We start from the raw sequence: 25609 nt of genomic DNA, 5'->3' as shown, positions 1-25609 counted from the left end.
GATCTCTGTACAGGGCACATTGTGTTCTCCATTTTCTCCCCCTTCATACCACAATCTATCCCCAGATCTCCATTTGAGAAGAGAAGAGTGTGGTTTTCACAGGAACACATTCTTCATGGAAATGTTATAAATATTGCTATTGCAATGTGAAGGCCAAAAATAGTCTGCATTCAGTTTTAAATATGATGCAGTTGCAGTGCATTAAACTATGTGTGGTTAAGTGAATTTAGCAATATACCTTAATCACAATCTTCCAGCAGTGTAGCTGATCTACAGTTCACAAATAAATTACCATTCATTGTTTTAAATATTTTATTAAAAAGTAAAACTCTATTGAATGAATTGTTTAACCATGTAATGAGCTGAGCATATGAATTTGAAGGGTAATTTCTGACCAGTTAATTTGATTTCTCCAATTCCTTTAAAACCAATTTTAAAAAGGAAGTTTAATTACCCTTAGTAGCAGGTATAAACAATGGGGAAAAAATAATCTTGGATGCACTTATGCCCCTTTTAAAGTATTCCATTCCTTTTGAACATCCCAGGGAAGGAAATTTTAATGTAATCTAATGACAAGAAAAACAGAACCATACCATTACTGAGGCCTTGACAATCAGGTGAGAAACCTCTGTTGATGTCATAGTTTTCAACAAAACTAAATGAACACATAGAAAATTATTCTCCAACATCCTCCAGCATATACTAACCTGAACAAGCAGGACCTCAACAACAGTGCTCAAACTTCATAAAATACACTGGTGAGACTATTTTGAAACAGTATCTTAAACAACTCAGCTACCAAAGCAGCATCAGAGAATGTCATCACACTCAGTTTACGGCACCTAAAAATCAGATACACATGAAGCTGCTCTGCATTATTATGGCAGCAACATTGACTCCAGAAGCCAAATAACACAGATTTCATAGGAAGACCTCTAAGGAGAGAAGGTAAGATCCCAAAGAGTAGATTTCCTAAAGCAGTTTTTCCCTCAAAGATAAACTGTCCACTGTCGAGTTTATCCCGGACTCCTGGGTAGCACAAAAAAAGCCTCATCTTTTGATTGATTCTGTTTTTGTAATATTAAATTCTCAAAGCATTCTCAGGGCCCATTCAAAAGCTGAAAATACAATTGTGTCCCTCATCCAGGCTAAAGCGTTTGAACATTTTCAATTTATTTAGGTCTGTGGCTTTTGCTTGCTTTGTAGATGTGATTAAAACATAGTTAGATCTCATCTACATTTCGAGATCAGAATGTGTTTTATCCAGGTCAAGGCACAGCTATATGCAAACAGGCCCTTGACACTATTTTATTTGCAGCATAAACTGATCCTTAAGGAGGAAGATCAAAAGCTGCTCAGTACTATTAAGGACTAGTCTATCTAACAAATAGTTTAAAACCCTCATGGCTGAGATGACAGAGGTACCTCTTAAAAAAAAAAAGTCCCAAACTCTCCATCAAAACGAAGTCCCAGGTCACAAGCTCACTTCCTGTGCCAGTATTGGAGAACATTGTAAAGCACATTTAGCAAACAATATATTTAATAAAATTTAACCATTTACAACACTCAGCATTATTATTGATTTATCATATATGCTTTATCTTAATATATGTCCCAGTTTTCACTCATTACAACAGTCACCTGAAAACTACTTAAGTGAAAACATTTGTGATGTTGAGCCAGCGAGGTTAAGCAACCAGCAAGCTGCATGACCCAAAGGCAACCTTAAAGGACATATTAGTAGAGTATTGAAATGGTAAACAGGACCATTCCTTGTAGATACTTAGCAAAGCCATGTTAAATAGATGACAGTTCTGGAAATGTAGGCCTGTATTGTTAGAGAATTAAGAATAAATACTAATAGTGTTTGTCTGTGTTTACCTATATCTTGTTAAAAGTTTAACAATGTGATTTAATTATTTTATAAATGCTAAAATTCTGTTCCTATCTATAATGTTTCATTACTATATTCTAGCAATTCAGAGATCAAAAGGGGTTATTAACATTTAGTTAGAACTTGTGGTGTAATAATGTTATTGTCTTCATTTCTCTTTGAAAGTTGTAGTAAACTACATGTGAATTGTTTGAATGTTTAATTGCCTTTTGCTAATAAATACAACTAGTTACTGGTGTTAAGCTTAGGAAACAGATTAGCTTCAAAGCAACAATGTGCATTATCTACTCTTCATCCAAAGAAGGCCTGTTGGGGTGATTTGATGACAAAAGGCTTATCTGCTGAACTTCCGCTATAAAGGAAGTCAGGCCTGATTCTGCTTTATCTCAGAACTGCTTAAACTTTATCAGGGAACGTTTAAATTGCAAAACTGAGGTTTCCAGGTCTACTCTGGATTATCCCTGCAATTTCTCATGGAAGAATTTGAACAAACTCTGCACATAGACTACCTATTGGACTATAACCTTTTAAATTGATTCTAGAAGGATTTTTACAAATCAGCAACCTCACCATCTCTGCCATGAAACTGACCTAAGAACTTTATTCATATCTGTATGTATAATGATCTTTACCCCATAGCAACTCTCTTTCTTTTCTTTGTTTAATAAATCTTAGATTTAGTTAATAAGAATTGGCTGTAAGTGTGTATTTGGGTAAGATCTGAAATATTCATTGACTTGGTGGGTAATGTGTCCAATCTTTTGCGATTGGTAGAACTTTATATATGTTGAATAAGTGTTTTAGCAACTGGGATCGGGTGTACCAACCACACACCAGCCCCAAAAGGGTTAACTGTGCTTTGCAGGCTGAGGAAGTCCCACCCCTCTGACTCTGCTGCACATGTTCAGCCTGGAGGCAGAGTATAAAAGGAAGCAACCCAACTCAGCCTGGGCAGGCTGCTGAAGGGGTAGGATGCAGACTCTGTCCAGTGATTTGCTACAGGGCCTGATTACAGAACCACAGTACACAGAGCTCCAGCTGGACTCCAGGCTGCCTGATGAGCCCAGAGAAGGGACTGTGCTGGCAGGAGCTATGCCACTTGAGGACCCCAGAGACCCGGGGGGGAACCGTGGAGCCGCACCAAGGGAGAAGGAGTAGGAAGCAGTCCTGGGCACTTAGATGTTTCTCTGATGAGTGAACTGGGGAACCAGTCAGTGTGTTTTGAGAGGATCCCCGCTAGCTTGATGTTGGTCACCCCCACCACTGCCTGGGCTGGGACTCAGAGAAGCAGGTAGGGCCTGAGTCCCACTATCCTGGGTGCCTCACTTCTTCAATGGGCCAGTTGGCCACACAATCCCACAGAAGTGGGTTATGTTACTAACTCTGGCCTACCTTATCTTCACCCATCAGCCCTCATTTCTGTGAAAATGGAGACGGGAAAGGTATCAGTAGCCAGCAGTCAGTGTCAACAGCAGCAGCTGGGAGTGCAAACTTGTACTTGTTAATATTTAGCCAATATCCAGCAGCTGAAATTTACAAGTGCTAGTTTAAAAAAAAAAAAAAAAAGAGCTAGAGATAGAATAAATCAATGAAACTGAAGACATCTTGTTTCTAAAACAATTTTAAATGCTCCTACAATTAGAGGGTTTTTTAAATTATTTACATCTTTAATATAAAAATATGTTTAAAAGCTAGTTATACATTTAAATTGTGCAATTTTACTAGCTTCTGGTGATGGAAGGCACAAGACCAGTCTACATAATCACATGCCATGCACATTAAGTTACCACAAATGTAATTCAGAATGTAAAATATATTAGCTGTTTTTCATGAACAATGTTTTGACTTATTTTCTATATGGTAGTTATGATTTTATGGAAGTGAATAAGATTGCTAATTAATAGTAGTTAATTTCTGTCTTTTAGACCACTTTTACATGCTTTTTTTGCCAAATATGTTGAATTGTTAGTGTTTTAGAGCGAACAAGATGAAGAATGCAAAAACATCACAAAGCAGCTATTAAAAAGCAGTACAACCATGACAGAGTATCTCCTGTTCAGTTGTTTTCCATGTCCAGAACCAACTGACTGGCTCTTTATTGGGTTAACTGGACCTTGCGTGTGAGAGACAATGATGCCTCTCCATTAGCCCACATGCTGAAATAGAGACAGAATAGCAACTTTTCTGCTCCTTAATGAGCTAACCAGCCAGTTCTTAAGCATGGATCCAGTGACCCTTCCAGCTCCACACTCAATCCCTAAATGCCAGGCTGTTTGGAATCAACAGAATTAAGCCTAAATTGGGGGGGAGGGGCTGATGAACTGAGTGAAATTTTGTTTCTGCAAAATGTTCAAGTTTTAGTTTCATTCACACCTTGCCGAGAATGTCTAAAAAGTCAGTTTGTGAACACTGCTATTATCAATAGTGTGTTCATCTATATTAACAGCCTCTTGATGTTAATCTCCTCCCATGTCGCAGGCTTGCTTTTCAAATGCTGAAGTATAAAATTATGGGTGAGTGTCAAGTGTTTAAACATCTTTTGTTTCATGTATTGTAGCAGTACAAATAACTTGAACTGGGCAGAGAGCCTAGAATCTACCAAATAGAAACACGTCACAAAGTGGCAGCATTGGCACACACTGCACTAGTTCTTCACTGATGTACTGTGAGAGCAGATCAGAAGATATAATGGTAAGATGCTAGATGGGTTATTTTATTCATGACACAAGGAAGAATTAATGTGTTTAACTTCCCCACATCAAGGAAAGAATATTCTCCCACAATTCTTGCTGTATGTTAGTCTTTGTATTATCCTGCCATCCCACTACCAAGTGGTAACAGATGGTGGGACCTTACAGGTTAGTTTCCCATTGGAGAAGATACTAGAAAAACAAAGGAATCTGTGTATATTCCTTGAGTAACTTGATTTACAAATATAAATCAGCCCTGGGACAAAAGTGGTTATACATGGCTTCCAGGCAATCCCCTTTTTCAGGGTTCTTAGCTCAAACACTAATGCATGTGCACAGGGAAGAGTGCCACCTGAAGAACTGATTCCCGTTATGCGAAGAGAAAACTCCCTTGGTGCTTGCCATAGCTCTCCCAAAAGAAACTACATCACAGAATTAACAATACAAGCATTCCTTCAAGGACTGAAGAGTGGTTGTACATTCAGAAAAAGAATTTGTATGTAACAGTGTCACCTGGTGACTGACTCCTACAATAACAATACCATCCCTTTCAGTGTACAGTGAAGTGTGCTATCACTAGATGAAGGGAGTGAGTCACATACACAAACTGGTTCAAAGTAACTTTTGAGTCTCTCTCTCACTCACTCACTGGTGAGCAGTTACTCACACAATAGTCCCACTAGAATCAGTAACTGCTCAGCAATGTAACAGGCTCACAATCTGGCCTGTCATATTTTCTGGTTAATCCATTAAAAATGGCATCTCCCTACAACTCCATGTTGCATTTTAATTTAGTATTTCCTACTCTATGTAATACAATGAATTGCTTAAACTAAAAAAAAGCAAGGATGAAAGATCTTTAGAAGAATACATAAATACCTAGAAATATCAGCTTCCTGGGCCTGAAGTCATCACACACAAATCAGCATCAACTGTCCCTCAAATACTAATTGTTTTCTTCTGTTATAATATCACTAAATTAGGTCCAGTAGTTAGACCTGAAAGATGGTAAAACATAGGCAGCCTTCCCACACACCTTGCGTTCCTATAGAGGGGCCAGGTATTATGCCCATCTTTTCATTCCCAAACTATAAGGATCTGGGAGTTTCCTAATCAGGCCTATCACTAAGGGGGAAAGAGGTGGTGAAACTTTTTCCATAGGATCAATTCTGAGCACTAAGCAGGGCTTTGAAGAGGTAACATGAGACCATTGTTGAATACTAGCAACCCTACAAAAATCTTGTGCTGTGTCTTTATGAAGATTGTATGAAAATTAGTTGTATACAAAAATGTAAGGACAATTCTTTGCAATATTCACATGAAATTTTTTAAATTATTTCAGGTATGTCACATCCACAAATCTCTGAAGATTTGTTCATTTTTTGTTATATATTTTCCATATGCATGTGTGTACAGTATCCAACACAATGGGGTTGTGTTCTGATTGGGCTTTTCTGTAATACAAATTAATAACTGTTACCAGCCCCTTAAACTTAAACCCAATTATTGTACAAAAAGCTTACATTTGTCTTTGTGATCATTTCAGATATCACATTTTCTTGCATTCATTGTCAACTAATAGATTTTCAAGGAAACTGAAAATAAACCGAATACATCATTCAAGAAATAATTATGGTGTAGTATGTTAATACCATCTATCTCAAAACACATGAATTATTTTTCAGTTTCCTATAACTGCCCTTATCTATTTTGAAAATCATATGTAGTGACATTTTAAAAGATTTTGGAGCTTCTAGACTGGTGCCATGTAGGGACTCCTAAATCAAATAACACTTAGCTGCCCTGTGCTGGAATTCTAATGAAAATATTTAGTGTGTTTTCACACTTACCTCTCTCTTTTGCCTGGACTTCTTCCTGCCACTTAAGAAAAGATTAAATATATTGGAGAGGAGGTTCTTGGGGTATAATTGGATAAAAGAAGTCTCTCTTGAAGTCTAATTTACGGGGCCTCCCAGGGTTATGATATATAAGAGGTTCTCTTGAGGGAACAGGACCCAGAGGAAGGTTCTTGGTTGGAATGACATATGGGAAGGATGGAACATTGAGGGTCTCTGTAATAAGCAATTTAGCACAGTATTATTGATCATGGGAGCAGAGTCAATGGTGAGAGTAGATGGGAGAAAGGGAAAGGCCAGCAATGAAAGAAAGAGAAGCAGCTAGAGGGTATGTGGACATGTTGGGCCAGTCCAGGATAGGAAATCAATGTTTGGGGTAGGGAGTGGAACCAAAGAGCAGAGTAGTTTCAGTTTTTGCCACCCTTCCATTACATGGTGGTACTGGTGTTGTCAGCCTGTCTCACTGTGAATAGGAGGGATGTGACAAGGCTGTGGGCCCAGCATACAGTCCCACACTTGAAAATGATTCCTACATTACTGTTCTACTGGGACTTTTTCAGCTACTTTCAATGTGTTTGTTCAAATATGTTAAATTAAACAAGTCCATATTATAGTTCATTAATGTGCAATATCTGTCTAAAAGTTTAAATGGTTTTGAGTTAGAGAAAAGCAAAACACACACAAACCCCAAACTGACTGCAACCATTAAGTGATTCTTATAACTTAAAAAGGTCAAACTTTTTTTAATTTGTAAAACAGAACTGCATTCCTGAATTAAGGCTTTCACTGAGTTTTAGTTCAGATTGAATTAACTCTTACAGCTGGAAGTCCAGTTACAAATCTCTGAAAATAAGAATTCTGCTCCTAAAACAATTAAGGGGAACCCTAAGATACCTTTTATGGTGCTAGAGGCAGCATTATAATAAAGCTTCAAATATCACTCTTCAGTTATTGGTAAGGTTCCCTCAGAGAAACTGTATGCCAATTACCTAATAAAAATCATGGCCCAGATTCTCTGGTCCAGTTAAGCTTCACTTGAAGCAGGACTGGTGAAGATGAAGTGTAAAAATAGCTTTATGGTGCCTAGAACAATTTAAAGCAGCCTTATCACTGACTTGAATTGTTCCTGGCTACCTATTCTGGCAGCCAAAGATTGCAGGAGCACCAAGGAACTATGACCACTTCCCCTTTCCTTCACCACAGTGGGCTTGTCTACACTACTGGCTGGATCAATAGGCAGCGATCAATCCAGCGGGAGTTGATATATCGTGTCTAGTACAGACATGATAGATCAACCGCCGATCACTCTAGCGTCGACTCCAGTACTCCACCTTAACGAGAAGCACAAGTCGACACGCCGCAGTAAGTTGATCTAAGTATGTTGACTTCAGCTGTTCATGTAGCTGAAGTTGCGTAACTTAGATCAATCCCCTTTGTAGTGTAGACCAGCCTACTGTGACAGAAATAACAATATACTGTAATATTCCAAACCTTATTAAGTTAAACCTTATTGAATTAAATTTAGTGCCTTTGGGGTCTATTATATTAAAAATGCAACTGTTTGTGTTATTATGAATTGTATGTAAGTTCTCTAGGGGCTTATCTACACTTGAAATTCTACAGAGGCACAGCTGCAGCTGCACTGCTGTAGCACTTTAGCATAGGTAGTGTCTACACTGAAGGGAGGGGTTCTCCCATCAGTGTAGACAATCCGCCTCCCCGAGAGGCTAGGTTGATGGAAGAATTCTTCTGTCAGCCGAGTTCTGTCTGTTCTGGGGGTTAGGTTGGCTTAACCACAGTGCTCAGGGGGTGTGGATTTTTCAAACCCCTGAGCAATGTAGCTGGGTCAACTTAACTTTTTAATGTAAACCAGGCTTAGGAGACATGACTAATGCAATCTCTGGGAAGAATTAGGAACTTCAAGGAATTTGGGGGTACAATAAGTGTGAAGTGGATTTCCCAAGAAATACTTGGAGAGTGGAATTCAAATGACCCATCTCTGAGTCCATCCTTTTGAAGCTGTGCCAGAGCAGAAAGCCATTGTCTGTCTCAATGCCTATTCATGGTCTCTTCATAGGCCCAAATTGGACACATGTGCCTCATAAACTGATGAGCATTCTTGTTCTCTGCAAAAGGGCGTTATGAACTTGAAACCACAGGAATACCCTTGTGCAGGGTTCTCACGGACTGCTCTCCTTCCAGAGTCCATGTTGGAGTTGGGGTGATCTCTGGTAAGTTTATTAGCATGTGTGTAGTTTCTTTTATTGTTTTTAATGTTTTCATCTTAAGGATAAAATGTGCTTGCTTAAAAAGAGATGTGTGGTAACCTATACTTGTAGCAATTACACAGTGTACCATCTCTGAAGAGAAGGCAAAAGAAACCTGCTTAGGCAGCCCATCTTTTCCTGGGGATTTCACAGTGTCATCAGGAAACTGTGCAGCCTGGAAATATCCCAGTCAGAAGGGAAAGAGACATGTTTCCACCCAAAAGAGGCAACAGCTGGGGACCCATAAACCTAGAATGATTGCTGGACCACAGAAGGGAAATACATTTGCAGTTGTCCTGAACTGTGGCACACACGTTAGGCTATAGGGATAGAGGGGCTGGGAAGAGTGTGATGCAAAATTACCTGGGAATGTCCCCTGCACTGGGTAATCCCCAGGAGAATTTGGTCCTACATTGCCAGCTTCTGGAAGGCATGTAGACAACTTCTCCATCTTCAGTTAGGTTGTGGTGATTGACTCTAGTAACAAATATGGATGTTAATTTTGTTCTGTTTTATTATCACAAAGATAAATGTCCTTGGTGTGTGTTTATAAACACACACCAAGGACATTTATCTTTGTGATCATAGAACAAAATTAACATTCATATATATTACTAATCACTTATTTCTACTCTATATTCTCATAGAAATAAAATTGTCTATTAAAAAGTTGGAAGTCAGTGGATTTGATTTCCTTGAGGGTGCTTTTTCTATAAAATACCTTGCTCAAAGAAAATCATAAAATGAATAAGAACCTTAAGAATAATTAGATTGGTATGTTAAGTCACTAATGCTCTTTAAATAAAGCTCTGAATTAGCACACATAGCACATTCATCCATAAGCCAAATATAACAAACTGCTCAAACTTTCCCTTGCTATCTGACATCTCGGGATATGCCTACACTGCACTCTAAGCTCAGGTCTGTGGGGTCCCAGTCTTGTGTTCTCGGTATTTCCAAGCCCAGGCTTGAATGTCCACACTGCATTGTAAACCTGGTCTTACAAGTGCTGGACCCAGGTCTCACAGCTGTACTAATGAATCTGTACTATGCAGACCTTCCAACTTGGGTCTGTGGCTTGACCTTTGTCTACACCGCAGAATGACAGGGCTTGGACCAGAGTAGAAGGGGGAGCAGTTCAGACTGGTGTGTGGGGACAGCAGGGGGGCTTGGGTTTAAACCTGAGTCAGAGCCCATGCTTAGTTTGCAGCATAGACATACCCTAAGAGTTATCCTTATTCTAGCACAAAGCAGATGGAAAGCTGGTGTATCTAGCACTCTGAGAATAGTTCATTCATGGGGGAGCTTTCAGGTGGCATGGGCCTACCATAGTGATGCCCAGTGTGACATGGTTTGGTCACAGAGACCCCCTGGGGACTGTCCCCTGATGTGCAGGAATTACCTCTGAGCCAGTTTTCCCTGCCAGCTTTGGACTCCAGAACCCTGTCTTGTTAAGCCAGACATGCTAGCCTGCTGCAACACAGACCCAGGTCTAGTCCACGCCCCCAAAGCTGCAGGCTTTAACTGAAAACCACTCAGCAGGTACTCCTGTCTCCAGCACCCAGACACCCAGCTCCCAATGGGATCCAAACCCCAGATAAATCCATTTTACTCTGTATAAGGCTTATACAGGGTAAACTCATAAATTGTCTGCCCTCTATAACACGGATAGAGAGATATGCACAGCTGTTTGCTCCCCCAGGTATTAATCACTTACTCTAGGTTAATTAATAAACTAGGATTTAAGTGGTTTCAAGTAATAACAGAGAGAACAAAGTAAGTCACCGAGCAAAATAAAGCAAAACATGCAAGTCTAAGCCTAATACATTAAGAAACTGTTTACAGGTAAAATCTCACCCTTAGAGATGTTCCAATAAGCTTCTTTCATAGACTAGACTCCTTCTTAATCTGGGCCCAATCCTTTCCCCTGGTACATTCCTTGTTAGTTCCAGCAGACATCCTAGGTGGAAAGCAGGGGTGTTCTCATGATTGGCAGCCCCCTTTGTTCTGTTCCACCCCCTTTTATAGCTTTGGCACAAGGTGGGAATCTTTTGTCTCTCTGGGTTCCCACCCCTCCTTCTAAATGGAAAAGTACCAGATTTAAGATGGATTCCAGTATCATGTGACATGGTCATATGTCACTGTAAGACTCATTCTTCATTACCCACAGGCTGGTCCACAGGAAGGCTTGCAGGTAAATAAACCGTCTATAACCAATTGTCCTAGTCAATGGGAGCCATCAAGATTCTAAACCACCATTAATGGCCCACACTTTGCATAGTTACAGTAGGACCTCAGAATTATACTTCATATTTCTAGCTTCAGATATAAGAATGATACATACAAGTAGGAGGAATATATTCAGTAGGTTATAACCTTTGTTATGATACCATACGAGAGACCTTTTACATAAAGCATATTCCAGTTATATCATATATACACTCATAAGCATATTTCCACAAAACATATGGAGTGCAACATCACACCCATGCCATATCCATCCTGGCCCACAACAAAATAGCCATAGCCAGGAGAACAGGGACATAACCAGGATACCCTTGCAACTGCCTGATCTCCAGCAGCTGGCAATGACCTATAGGCCACAGGCAGCCAGGCATAAGATAAAGTAACTCCAGCAGCTGGGTTAACATGTTCAAGGAGCTTTGCAAACATCAATCCTCACACCACTTCTATGATGAGGGGTTTTTTTACACACTATTATTATTCCTGTTTTACAAGTGGAGATAAATACAGAGATGTTAAGTGATGTGAAAGGTCATAGAACAAATCAATGTCAAAATCTGGAGGAGAAGTCGGGAGTTGGTGGTGCTCAGTCCTGTGCTCCGAGCACTAGCGCACACGGCTTCTCTTTTCCTGCTCCTAAATAAATATCTTGTCATCTGGGTTTCCTTGGAGACATCCATATTTTTAGTTAAGTCGATTATGGCGGTGCTTCTCAGACACTGTTTCCATCACAACAGGAAATGATATGAACAAAGAAGGAATTCATGCTGCCTCTTATGGTTGTGAGGAGTTCCCCATAAACATGCCACTATACTATCCTCCTTCAAAATCCTCTTAAAAACTCACTTGAAACCCACAAAACGTTTGACAAAAACCCACAAAACACTTGACAGAGGACAGGGAGTGTGTGTGCTGAAACGACTGCTCATCATCAAACACTGTGTGTGTGTGTGTATGTGTGTGTGTGTGTATATATATATATATATATATCGCTGTTACCAAGTCCTCCCTCTTCCAGTCCTTCTCCACTTACCTCAGATGCTTAGAAAGTAAGGTCTGTAGGGCAGTGACTTTCTTTTATTATATGTGTCTACAGCACCTAGCACAAAGAGACCTCAATCAGGGATCAAGCCACGAAGTGCTACTGCAATACAAATACTAATAGTTATAATCTTTTTACTGTCCATTTTAAATATTATTCCTCTCATTACCAGTTGAATCCATATTCATGCTATATGCATCCAATGAAATTATTTTGTTTTGCAGCAGCTACTCTCTCCCAAGATTTTGAACTCAAGCCTCAAAGTTACATTATGGAGAGTTCAAGAGAGCAACTGCACAGACTGCCAAATCTTCAAGACATAAAAAAAAAGTTGTATTTTGTTTGATCTCTCTTTTGTCTTGTCATACACAGTGATAGTCAGTGTATCGATGGTTTCTGCAGTTATTGAATGCCTCGCCTTCTGCTTTGACCTTTAATTACCCACAAAAGCTATTTATTTCCACCTCCTTCAGGAATATTACCCTTCCATCATCTGGAATTTGGGTATCCAATACGGTACCATGTAGCTATTTATTTGTGTCATGGTTACTGGGCAAATTGAGCCTTACAGCCCCTCAGTCCCTTAGATGACAGGCTTGGCTTCCTGCACCTCACTCTGGGAGGAACCACAGGGTCTGGCTTCTCTTAGATTGGATCTCTGAGTAGCAGCCCCCTGTGTCAACCATAGTAACTCAACAGGCCCAGCAGCACTGGGGACCTGTAAGCCCTTCTCCAGGAGCCTGTGACAGCAGCTGATTAAAGTCACTCAAACAGAATCCTCAAAACAAAACAGTTTTTTATTGCCAAAGGGGATAAACGTTTAAGAAATCATGTTAACAAAAAACAAAATAAAGAGTACTATACTCATATTTTGGGGTCATATTCTGGGTTGGGAAAGCCAACCTACTTGCTTCAGTTCCTTTCTCTCTTTGAGAACAATGAGGAGTCCGGTAGCACCTTAAAGACTAACAGCTTTATTTGGGCATAAGCTTTTGTGGGTAAAAAACCCACTTCTTCTGATTCTGAAGAAGTGGGGTTTTTAGCCACGAAAGCTTATGCCCAAATAAATGTTAGTCTTTAAGGTGCCACCGGACTCCTCATTGTTTTTGTGGATACAGACTAACATGGCTACCCCTCTGATCCTATCTCTCTTTGGCCAGGCCTACACTCCAGACCTACCGGTATACTGGTATAACTATGTTGTTCAAGGGTGTGAAAAATCCCCACCCCTGAGCAACGAAGTTATACCAGCCTAACCCCCTGTGTAGACAGTGCTATGTTTAGCAGAGAGCATCTCTGCCTCTCGGAGAGGTAGATTAACTACGCTGATGGGAGAAGCTCTCCTGTTAGCATAGGAGCATCTTCACTTAAGTGCTACAGTGGTGCAGCTACATCAGTGCAGCTGCGCCACTACAGCATTTTAAGTGTAGACCTGCCCTTTGTGTCTGTCAATTTGGATGTCCGCCTCAGCTTGATGACTACCCACTCGCCCCTTCTTCTCCTTCCCGAGACCAGCATCTTGAAGGTCTAGAATCCCCTTTGATCCTGTGTTTTGGTAAGGGAACAATAAACCATTCTGGCGGGAGCCAGCAAGGTAGGTACTTCCTAATGGACGGCCCAGCCATTGTTATTTGACTCTTTTGAAGCCCAAGTGTATTGTCCCATTTACCCTAAGTGTATAATCTTTGCCATTGTTTTATTTCCTGTTTTCTCCCTTAAAACCCTCCTTTGATTTCATTCCATAGTAAGTATGCCCTATTCATAAAAATGATACAGATATTTTCTCATTCATCACAGCTTGGTTTTAGCTAGGAAAGCAAACTTATATTGAAAAACTACTAGCAGGTAAGAACACACAAAGCACAGTATGGCAAGGTGAATGATAGATTGTTACACAAAAAAGGAAAACAAATAATGCTGCCCCCCTCCCCAGTATTCTTTTTATTAGGTATATTCTGCATTATTCTGTATGTTCTAAAATGTTCATGACCATATCAAAGTACCCAAAGGTCAAGTTTGTCAATAATTTCAGGGTTTCATGTAAAACTTTTCACCTCCAAAATGCTGGGGATAAAAGTCATAGAGCACTGTTGTTCTCTTGTGTACTCATAACAAGATCAACTAAGAATGCATATTCATCAGTGAAACATGAATCAGAGTATCATCACTGAAGCTATATCAATAAATACTCGATAAATAGACTAACCATGTGTCATAAAAATAAAGGGAAGGGTAACCACCTTTCTGTATACAGTGCTATAAAATCCCTCCTGGCCAGAGGCAAAACCCTTTGACCTGTAAAGGGTTAAGAATCTAAGATAACCTCCCTGGCACCTGACCAAAATGACCAATGAGGAGACAAGATACTTTCAAATGGGAGCAGGGGAAACAAAGGGTCTGTCTGTCTGTGTGTTGCTTTTGCCGGGAACAGATCAGGAATGCAGTCTCAGAAACTCTGTTAATTTAGTAAGTAATCTAGCTAGAAATGCGTTAGATTTCCTTTTGTTAAATGGCTGGTAAAATAAGCTGCGCTGAATGGAATGTATATTCCTGGTTTTGTGTCTTTTTGTAACTTAAGGTTTTGCCTAGAGGGATTCTCTATGTTTTGAATCCGATTACCCTGTAAGGTATTTACCATCCTGATTTTACAGAGGTGATTCTCTTACCTTTTCTTAATTAAAATTCTTCTTTTAAGAACCTGATTGATTTTTCATTGTTCTTAAGATCCAAGGGTTTGGGTCTGTGTTCACCTGTACAGATTGGTGAGGATTTTTATCAAGCCTTCCCCAGGAAAGGGGGTGTAGGGTTTGGGGGGATATTTTGGGGGAAGACATCTCCAAGTGGGCTCTTTCCCTGTTCTTTGTTTAACGCGCTTGGTGGTGGCAGCATAGGGTTCAAGGACAAGACAAAGTGTGTACCTTGGGGAAGTTTTTAACCTAAGCTGGTAGGAATAAGCTTAGGGGTTCTTTCATGCAGGTCCCCACATCTGTACCCTAGAGTTCAGAGTGGTGAAGGAACCTTGACACCACGTGACCATCACCATAAAATATTTGGCTGTACACTCTGGGATTCTCATCTGATTTCTGTGAAGTTTCTCTGGGAAGTAAAATGAAATAGGTATAAATTTAGGGCACTACAGTACTTCATTCTTAGTAAGAATTCACAAATTGAAGAAGCTGGATTTTCTATATGCAGAGCTGGCTATTTGGCAATAGACTATAGGAAGACCCTTTCATCTTACAGATCTGGAAATATTTTATCATTCGATATTTCACTCAGAAAGGTGCAATGACTTGTAGTTCCAATATTAAATTGACTGATTCTTAACTAGCAGGCCTAGACCACTCAATGTTAAACATCTCAAATGGTTGTTACTGCTGGCAGCATGTGAGGATATGATGCTGCCAAACATCACGGAGTGCATCCATAATTATTGCTAATTTCATGAGAGGCTACAACATTGTTCTGTAGTCATTAGCTGTGACCATCTCTGAGTTAACTGTAGACAGAAGACAAATTAGAAAAACTTGTAGACAATCATGTAGCAAGAATCCAAAAGTGCCTGGTGCAACAATAGGTTAGGGGCCTCTTTCCTGATTCCAAAATCTGACCCCCCACCAGCACCAGTCCAGCCCCCTGCCTCCCTCCATCTCCCTCGCCGCCCCAATCCAGCCCCCATGTCCCCCAGCTCCTGCTCAGTTACCCCATAACCCCAATCAGGCCTCCTGTCCCCAAATTCCTGCCTAGCTTCCCTCCAGCTCCATCATGGCTCCCCTACAGACCCCTAGATTCTCCATGGCCCGCCTCTCTCTGCTCCAGTTCTGATCCAGTCCTCCCAGCCTCCTTCAATCTAGTCCTCCGCTCCCACGGCTCTCATTAAATTAGCTCTCCAGGTCCTCTTCTGTCCCCACTTCCCTCATCCACCCTCCTACCCACCAGAGGTGCCTATTTTCCAATGTGCTGGGGAGTGCTTGACCCCAGCTCTGCACCAGGCATCGCCCCTACCCCATTTCTTCCCACACCCTCCCCCAAGCGCACCCCACCCTGATCGTGGCGGGTGGGAGAGGCGCTGGGAGTCACTAATCAGGGGGAGGGGCGGGCTGACGGTGAGTGCTCAGCACCACCATTTTTTTCCAATGGGTGCTCCAGCCCCAGAGCACCCACGGAGTTGGCGCCTACGATAGCCACATTTCAGGTCCCCACAAACCCTCCTTCAGTTCTCCCCTTCGGTCTCCTCCAGCTCTGATCTAGTCCCCAACTTCCCTCACCATGCCCTGTGGAAAGCTGCCAAAGCTTTCACCTTCTATCTCAGGAGGAGTGGGGGGGAAAGGGGAGCACATCTCCCATCTCTGCTTCCCTGTGTCTCCATGCCTCTGTGCATCCTCTGGCGCTGCAATCTCCCCCACCCTCATCTTTTCTGCACATCTTTGCCAGCTGTTCACACCTATGGTCACCCCAGCTTAAGCCACCCCCTGCCCCAAAGAGATAATAGGCCTCACTCTCCCACAGAAGCCCCTCTAATTGGGCCCCCATAATCTCATTGCCTATGGACTGTGTGCCCCTTGGACCACTGTAGCTATGCTACTGCATTTAGTAAGTGCAATTGAGATCTATTACACAGTGAGCTGACAGTGGATCACAAGCTCTTAGGGGCAATTTTAACTTGTGCTGCTCTGTTTGGAGTCTGACTCCTTCAAACTGGCTTTGGACCACATACCTCTTTTTTTGGTACCAAGACAAGCATTTTGTATCATCTTTGCTTTGCCACAATGTTTGTTTCTTGGTGTAGCATCATACTAAGTAGATTCATCTTGTCTGCACGCCATGTTACACAGGGATTCCTACTCTGCCTTCTGATTTTCACTTCAAGGTGCTATATGTTTCCCAGAAGCATGTAGCACACACTCTTCACTTGACTGTGTTGCTTTGAAATCAGGGAGCTATTTTAAGGAACATCATGCCTGACTGAAATAGAACAGTGGTTTCCAAGCACAGTGAGGCATTGCCATGTGTTGGTCATGCAGTTGCCTCAAACAAGTGTAAAATATCCAAATTTCAAGAAAGCTCAAGCTATATTTGATTACATACAATATATACTATACAACTTTGAGTCAGTCTATCCACCTGTTGACCAGATGAGCGATTATACTCATTCATGTTCAACATTAAGTATAATCCCACAAATTCTATTTCAAACATTATTGACAGGATTTACACACTTTTTCACAGTTTCACCACAAACAGACAAATTTCACTTTTGCAGTGAAGAGCTATTACAATGGGGAGGCAGCATGGCCTATGGGATAAAGCATGGGACTGGGAGTCAGGAGACCCTGTTCTGTGCCCCAGCTCTGCCACTAACCTCCTATATCACCTTAGGCTTGTTTCGCCTCCACCAATTTACCTACTTTGATTATTTAAACTGTGTGCTCTTTGGGGCAGGGATTGTCTCTCACTATGTGTTTGTTCAGAGCCTAATGCTCCAATCTCAGCTGGGGCTTCTTGGTGCTATTGTAGTACAAATAAATCACTACCACCATGGTGCAGAGTTCAGAGCTCTGCACATCCTACCATACAAGTTCAAGTTCTCTGAGCTGGGCTCCTGCTCCCTGTGCCAACATGGATAGGAATACTGAGGAGTCAGCCTACTTAGCTCAAGCGAGGAGCCTCTGCAGTGACCCCACCATCCTCCCTCCCAGGCCAAATTCAAGACAGCAATGATAGGCTTTGAAAGGAGTCCTGGTCAGCTCTCCTTAGCAAAGGAATCAGAGTAACAGCCGTGTTAGTCTGTATTCGCAAAAAGAAAAGGAGTACTTGTGGCATCCGATGAAGTGAACTGTAGCTCACGAAAGCTTATGCTCAAATAAATTGGTTAGTCTCTAAGGTGCCACAAGTACTCCTTTTGTTTTAGCAAAGGAAAGTCACCATGGGTCCAGGTCAGCCAGGAGGGAGGAAGGTAGGGTGACCAGACATCCCATTTTTAAAGGGACAGTCTCATATTTAAGCCCTCCTGCAGGTGTCCCAACTTTTTCTTTAAAATGGGCAAAGTGTCCTGTATTTTATGTCTCAGCCCCATCAGTACTTGCGGGTCCTGCTGCTGGCTGGATCCCTGCTTGCCAGCCGCCCGCCACCAGCAGTGAGTGGGGGGGTTCAATGGCTGATGATGGGGGTAGGGATGCAAGGCTGGTAGCAGGGAAAGCTGCAATATGTGGGACCGGCTGCTCCCCTTGATGGTCCGTCAGCGCAGCCCCTGCTGCATGCCAAACCTTGTCCCATTTCTGGCCGGCACTGGCTGCATGCTGCAGTGGCTGGTGAGTGTGGGCAGGCGCCAAATGGCAGCTGGTTACATGTCGCGTCTGTTGCCCACCCATCGGCCCTTTACGTGCTTCCCTTCTCACTGTCCTCTCCCTGCTTTTCTCCTTCACCACCCCCCCGTCCAGTCCCACTGCTCCTCCATATTCCCTCACCCCCCAACGGGGTGCATCCCATTCCCAGTGCTGTGCAGAGAACCAGCCTCTGGTCAGAGCACTCAGCTTACCAACAGCCTGGCCAGCAGGCTCCTTCCTTCCCGCACTGCCTCTGGCTGAGCTGGTGCCCCGGAAAACAGCCCAGAGCGCTGGCCAGGTGGAGCCGAGCCCTGCATGTGCCAACCCCCCCCCGCCGCCCCACCCCGCAGTGCTGGCAGAGCAGCCATTCCACCCCTCAGCTAAGCTCTGGAGTGGGGGAGAGGAAATGATTTCCAGCCTGTTCACACCTGGACCCTGCAGGCTCCACAGCAGCCCCCTGGGCAAGGGCTTAGCACCCTCTTCACACACACACACACACACACACACACCCGCCGCCCTGGGTCCTGCCCCCGGGTGCACAGGGCTTCTCAGTCTCCTATGCACCCTCCCCTGTTGAGCTACCTCTCTGGCCCAGTTCGCTGAAGCCCCTGCAGTCAGGTTCCCTGGGCCCTGGTGCACAATGCATCTTAGGGCCCGCACTGCAGCCAGGGGACAGGAGACGGCTGGGTTATGTTGGTGGCCAGCAGCAGCCTGGAGGCGTTAGCTGCCTTTCAACACTGTGCAGGCCGGAAGGGACAAGCTGCTTCCAGCCACAGGGGAGTGTGTGCAGGGGAGGGGGGGAAAGAGATGAGCTCTGCAAAGACATGGGCCAGGTCATCCCTTCTTCCACCCTCCCACCCCCCGTCCCTGAAAGCAGCTCGCATCCCTTCCCTCCCACACAGTGCCACATTGTGGTGTGAACCCGGGCAGAAATCTGGAGAGGGGGAGCATGTGACCCTGCATGCCCCCCCACATGTTGCCTCGGAAAGATGCGGCGCCAGGTACCAGGAGAGGCGGGTCCGTCCCGGGGGCCCAGCCAGGCATGGAGGGTGGAGAGCACCAGGCAGGGAGGGTCGGGTCGGTCTGTCACCCCCACTGTGTGAGAAAGATGTACAGGAGTGTGTGTTTGTCACCCCTTCCTGTGTGAACCCTAAAGCCTTAAAGATAAGAAGGTAAATAAAGAGAATCCAACTACACAGTATTTATTTTTAACAGGGGCTCAGTCAACTTGATGTTAATTTGAACACTTGTACTGCATAGTTCTGATTGATTGCCGTTGAACTAACTTGAATACAAGTAATTTTACCAGGTGTCCCATATTCAGCATAGGAAAATTCAGTCACCCTAGCAAGCTAGGAATAAAAATCAAGGTGGGGGGAGAATAAGTCCCCAAATTAAACCAAATAACTTATATTCTCTGAGGAGATAATACTTGGCACGTCTCATGTCCAAAGTGCTTTACAAAGAGGTAAAGAGGGTCAACAAACGTGGACAAGGGTGATCCGGTGGATATAGTATATGTGGATTTTCAGAAAGATCCCTCACCAAAGGCTCTTAAGCACAGTAAGCAGTCATGGGATAAGAGGGAAGTCCTCTCGTGGATAGTTAACTGGTTAAAACATGGATCAGCAACCTTTGGCACACGGCCCATCAGGGTATGCCCCTGGCAGGCCAGGACGGTTTGTTTACCTGCCATGTCCACAGGTTCAGCTGATCGCAGCTCCCACTGTTCACGGTTCACCGCTCCAGGCCAATGGGGGCTACGGGAAGTGGCGCGGGCCAAGGGATGTGCTGGCCGCCACTTCCCACAGCCCCCATTGGCCTGGAGTGGCGAACCACAGCCAGTGGGAGCCACGATCGGCCGAACCTGTGGACGCAGCGGGTAAACAAACTGTCCCGGCCCGCCAGGGACTTACCCTAACCGGCCACGTGCCGAAGGTTGCTGATCCCTGGGTTAAAAGATAGGAAACAAAGGGTAGGAATGAATGGTCAGTTTTCACAATGGAAAGACGTAAATAGTGGGGCTCCTCAAGAATCTGTCCTGGTACCAGTGCTGTTGAACATATTCATAAATGTCTAGAAAAGAAATAAACACAAAGTTTGCAGATGATACTAAATTGCTCATGATAAAGTCCAAAATAGACGGTGAAGAGTTACAAAGGAATCACACAAAACTGGGTAACTGGGCAACAAAATGTTGTATGCAGTGTAGTTGTAGCCATATCAGGCTATTAGAGAGACAAGAGGGTAGGTAATATCTTTTCTGGACTAACTTCTTTTGGTGAGAAAGTCCAGCTTTCGAGCCACATAGAGCTCTGACCTGAAGAAAAGCTCTGTGTGGCCCAAAAGCTTGTCTCTCTCACCAAAACAAGTTGGTCCAATAAAAGCTATTACCTCACCCACCTTGTCTCTGGGCAATAAAATGGCAGATGAAATTCAGTGTCTATAAATGCAAAGAAATGCACATTGGACAACATAATCCCAACTACCTAAACAAAATGATGGGGGTCTAAATTCGCTGTTACTCCAAGAAAGAGATCTTGGAGTCACCACAGATAGTCCTCTGAAAACATCCACTCAATGTGCAGCAGTAATCAAAAAAGCTAACACATAATAAGACAAAAAATACCATAATACCACTACATAAATACACAGTACGCTCAAACCTTGAATACTGCATGCAGGTCTGGTCAACCCATCTCAAAAGAAAAAAAGATATATTAGAAAGGTACAGAGAAGGGTAACAAAAGTAACTAGGGGTATGGAACAGCTCTCATATGAGGAGAGATGACAAAGCCTGGCGCTGTTCAGTTTAGAAAAGAGATGACTGACAAGGGTTATGACAGAGGTCTATAAAATCATGAATGATGTGGAGAAAGTGAATAGGGAAGTATTATTTACCCCTTCACATAACACACAAACCAGGGGTCACTGAATGAAATTAAGAGGCAGCAGGTTTAAAACGAACAAATGGAAGTACTTTTTCACACAATGTACAGTAAATCTGTGGAACTCATTGCCAGAGGATGTTGTGAAGACCAAAAGTATAACTAGGGTCAAAAAAGAATTAGATAGTTCATGAAGGATAGGTCCATCAATGGCTATTAACCAAGATAGTCAGGGACTCAAGCCATGCTCAAGCCTAAACCTCTGACTGTCAGAAGTTGGGACTGGACAACAGATGGTGGATCACTCATACATTGCTCTGTTCTGTGCACCAGGCACTGTCAGAAGACAGGATACTGAGCTAGATGGATCGTTGGTCTCACTCACTATGGCCATTCTTATGTACATTATCCAATTAATTAATATTAGCAAGGGCCCTGTGAGGTTGGTATCACTCCTATTTTAAATAGGGGGAAACTGTGGTAGACAGCGAAGACTTGCCCAGGCTTTTAGCTGAAAATCAGTGTTAGAGCTGGAACAAGAACTGAGGAGTTCCTAGCTCTGAGTGCCATGCTCACACCACTGGACTGCACCTTTCCTACAGGGGCTGGGCAGAAAAACAAAAATAATCTTTTGTAGCTGATAAGCTGGTGTGGGAGTAATGCAGTCATTTATGTATACTGTTTTGATGGCTTGCTTCAAGTTGTGCTCTTATCCGTTTACTCCACCCAGGAAAAGGAGGAGGATGCTCAGTGCAATGTCATTAAACTAGAGCAGATTATTTGAGGAAGAGCATGTGGGGCAGATCCTAGACTAGTTTTCTCACCTCCACTCTTTTCCTCTAAGGCTATGTCTACACTGCGCTTTTATTGTTACAACTTTTGTCAAGTTAGGGATGTGAAAAAACACACCCCTGACTGACAAAAGTTTTAATGACAAAAAGTGTCTCCATGCCTGTCCCTGTGGACAGCACTTTGTCGGCAGGAGACACTTTCCTGCCAACAAAGCTACCTCCCCTTGGGGTGGAGATTTTGCCAGCAGGAAAGCTCTCTCCTGCCGGCAAAGAGTGGCTATACGCTGCGTACCTTACAGCAGCAGGGCTATAGTGGCACAGCTGTGCTGCTGTAAGGTATTCAGTGTAGACATAGCCTAAAGCAGACTTTTCTCAACCTTTCTGATACCAGGGACCAGCTACTGCCTTCCTAAACTGTACCAGGGAGATTTCAGGGACCAGTGCCAGTCCATGGATGGGTGGTTGAGAAACACGGCCATAAGAACATAACATAACATAAGAACAACCATACTGGATCAGACCAAAGGTCCAGCTACCCCAGTATCCTGTCTTCCTACAGTGGACAGTGCCAGGTGCCCCAGAGGGAATGACAGAACAGGGAATCATCAAGTGATCCATCCCCTCCCGCCCAGCCCCAGCTTCTTGCAAACAGAGGCTAGGGATACCATCCCTGCCCATCCTGGCTAATAGCCATTGATGGACCTATCCTCCAGGAACTTATCTAGTTCTTTTTTTGAACCCAGTTATAGTCTTGGCCTTCAGGACATGCTCTGGCAAGGCGTTCCACAGGTTGACTGTGCCTTGTGTGAAGAAATAACTTCCTTTTGTTTGTTTGAAACCTGCTGCCCATTTATTTCATAGGTTCTGGAACTAGGGGTGCTGCCACACTCCCTGCCTTGAAGTGGTTTCTCATGCAGGGTTGACAGGTTGGTTCAACGGCTCTCAGCACCCCCACTAGACAGATTGTTCCAGCCCCCCGAAAACACTGCTCTAAACTAGAGGCTCTCTCCCCACACAGCACAGGAGCCAGCCCCTGCCCGGCGGGGCGACATGGGTGACCCTCTCCAGCGCTCCCCCCGTAACCTTAGCAACTGGCCGCTTTCACCCTTCTCCGGGCGGGCTCCCCCTGCGGCCAGCTCCCGCCGACCAGCCCGCTCTCCGCGCGGGTTGGGGCAAGGCGTGTGTGTGGGTGTGTGTGGGGGTGTGTGTCTTACCCTCAGCTTAAAGGCTCGCCCAGGACACAAAGCGCGACGCGTGTCACAGCACCGGCCGCTTCCCGAGGCTCAGGCGCCGGCAAACTCGCGGAGCAGCGAACCCGGCCGGTGAGAAGCCGGGGCCCCGCGCAGCCCCCCGCGGCTCCGCAAGGCAGCGAGCGCCGGAACTTCAGCCGGGCGCCAAAGCCGCCCCGCGGGGGCCGGTCTCTCTCCGCGCCCGCGCGCCTCACGCTCACCTCGCCGACGTGGGGGGCTCTCACCAGCCCGCAGCCTCCGGCGGGGAGACGCTCTCGATTGCCCCGGGTGTGGCCAGAGTCGTGCCAGGCTCCGCCGGCGAGGCACTTCTAGGCAGAGCGATTCCCTGGCTGAGACTCAGCCCAGCACCAAGAGGGGGGTGGGAGGAGACGAGAGCGGGAGGGAGACACACACACACACACACCAATTACAGCGGCTGAGTCAAAGCTAACAGCTGCTTTGCTTCCTCTCCTCCCAGCCGCGCAGCACTTCGTTCCCACAAGGAGGTGTGAGCGCGGGCGGCTCCGCTTGTGTCGATCTCTGACACACACTTTCGCTTTCTGTCAGTGTTTCCCTCAAGCACACACATCTCCCCCCGCATCCCCCCAGTTACTTCTCGATCACATGCAGGCCGTTAGTTCTCCCTTCCTCTCTCTCACACACATTTTTGTGTGTTCCTCTCAGTCTGACACACACACACACACACTCGGCTGCCTTGCCTTACGGTTTCCGACTGTCCCTGCCACAGGGGCAAAAGCAGCAATGGTAGAAGCTTGAATGGAGGCTCGCTGACCGCAGTTTAATCACTGTACTTGCTGTGAACAGGATTAGATTGCATGGGCCTTTCAACAGCACAGCCTGTCTACACTGATGTTCACACAGTTGCTACCATCCGTGGATTTATAGCCCTGGCAGCAGTGCAGACATACTTATTTCCTCAGGTCTCAATCCCCCTACCACAACCTCTTTTACTTCACTCTGAGTAACAATGGCAATTAGGATAAAGCCATTATTTCAATTGACTCAATACAATAAGGTGACAACACCATTGCACAATAAAAACAAGAGGCAGAAAGTTAATGTACTTAACACTTGGAAAAAGCAAGTGAAGCGCAAATAGACTCCACATAATCAGAGACTTTTTTGCAAGACTTCTGTACATTCTGCTAGGAAATATGCCACTAAAGCCTGAGACTGCTGCTTACAGCATACACACTCCTACAAATACACATACCCTTCTCCCCTTTGGATTTATCCAAATGTATAGTACAAATTATAAAGATGAGATTCTTTTCAAAATTCCTTGTCTCTTTTTCCCCTTTGCATCAACTGCTTGAAGGAAAAGGTGGGGGGGTGGGGAAATACCCATTCAGATTCAAACAATCTGGTTGCTGTTCAGCACAACAAAGAACTGGTTGATTCCCTGCCAAATTGACAATGCCAAACAAAAGGGAAACATTGGGAACATCATAGTTGTTGCTCAGTGAGATGGTACTTTTTAAAAGATATACAGTTATGAAAAAAATGCCATTACATTTCTCCATCCACATGCTGTAAGCAGCATTCTCATGCTCTAGTGCAGTGGTGCTCAACCAGGGTACGCATAACCCTGGGGATATGCAGAGGTGTTCCACGGGGTACATTAACTCATCTAGATTTTTGCCTGTTTTGACAACAGGCTACATAAAAAGCACTAGTGAAGTAAGTACAAACTAAAATTTCATACAGTGACTTTTTTATACTGCTCTATATACTATACTATACGCTGAAATGTAAGTACAATATTTCTATTCGAATCGATTTATTTTATGGTTATATGGTAAACATGAAAAAGTAAGCATTTTTTCAGTAACAGTGTGGCTGTGACACTTTTGTATTTTTATGTCTGATTTTGTAAGCAAGTAGTTTTTAAGTGAGGTGGAACTTGGGATACACAAGACAAATCAAACTGTTGAAAGGAGTACAGTAATCTGGAATGGTTGAAAGCCACTCTTCTAGTGGCATCTTTCCTAGCAGAATGTGCAGAAGTCTAACAAAAAAAAGTCCTTATTATCAGGAGTCTATTTTTGAGCATGTCAAACAGTTCGGCTATGTCTACACTGGCAACTGAACAACAAACCTTTTGTCTTTCAGAGGTGTAAACCCCTACCCCCACCCCGAAAGACAAAAGTTTTGCTGATGACAAGTGCCAGTGTGTGAACAGCTCTTTGCCAGCAGGAGCGCTCTCCTGCCAACAATGGTAACACCACTTGGGGTAGGGGCGGGGGGAGTTTTTTGTCTGCAGGAAAGCTGACAAACAGTGGCTACACTGTGCACCTTTGAGTGACACAGCTGTAGCAGCCCAGCCCTGTTGCTAAAAGCTGCGTAGTGTAGACATAGTAG

General features: G+C 43.9%; 1 protein-coding gene across 1 annotated transcript in view; it reads right to left on the bottom strand.

Moving 5' to 3' along the window:
* The window catches only part of MYO16 (myosin XVI), a 579449-nt gene extending 555662 nt beyond the window's left edge, over window positions 1-23787 (bottom strand). Inside the window, exon 1 of the mRNA XM_037896729.2 lies at window positions 23449-23787. The gene's annotated coding sequence lies outside the window, so the exon portion shown is untranslated. The remainder of the gene's footprint in view (window positions 1-23448) is intronic.
* Between the last annotated feature and the right edge of the window lie 1822 nt (window positions 23788-25609).

The sequence above is a fragment of the Chelonia mydas genome, chromosome 1, assembly GCF_015237465.2.
Source record: "Chelonia mydas isolate rCheMyd1 chromosome 1, rCheMyd1.pri.v2, whole genome shotgun sequence".
Lineage (NCBI taxonomy): Eukaryota > Metazoa > Chordata > Testudines > Cheloniidae > Chelonia > Chelonia mydas.
Note: the sequence above shows the minus strand (reverse complement) of the source record. Positions and strands in the feature narration are given on the sequence as shown.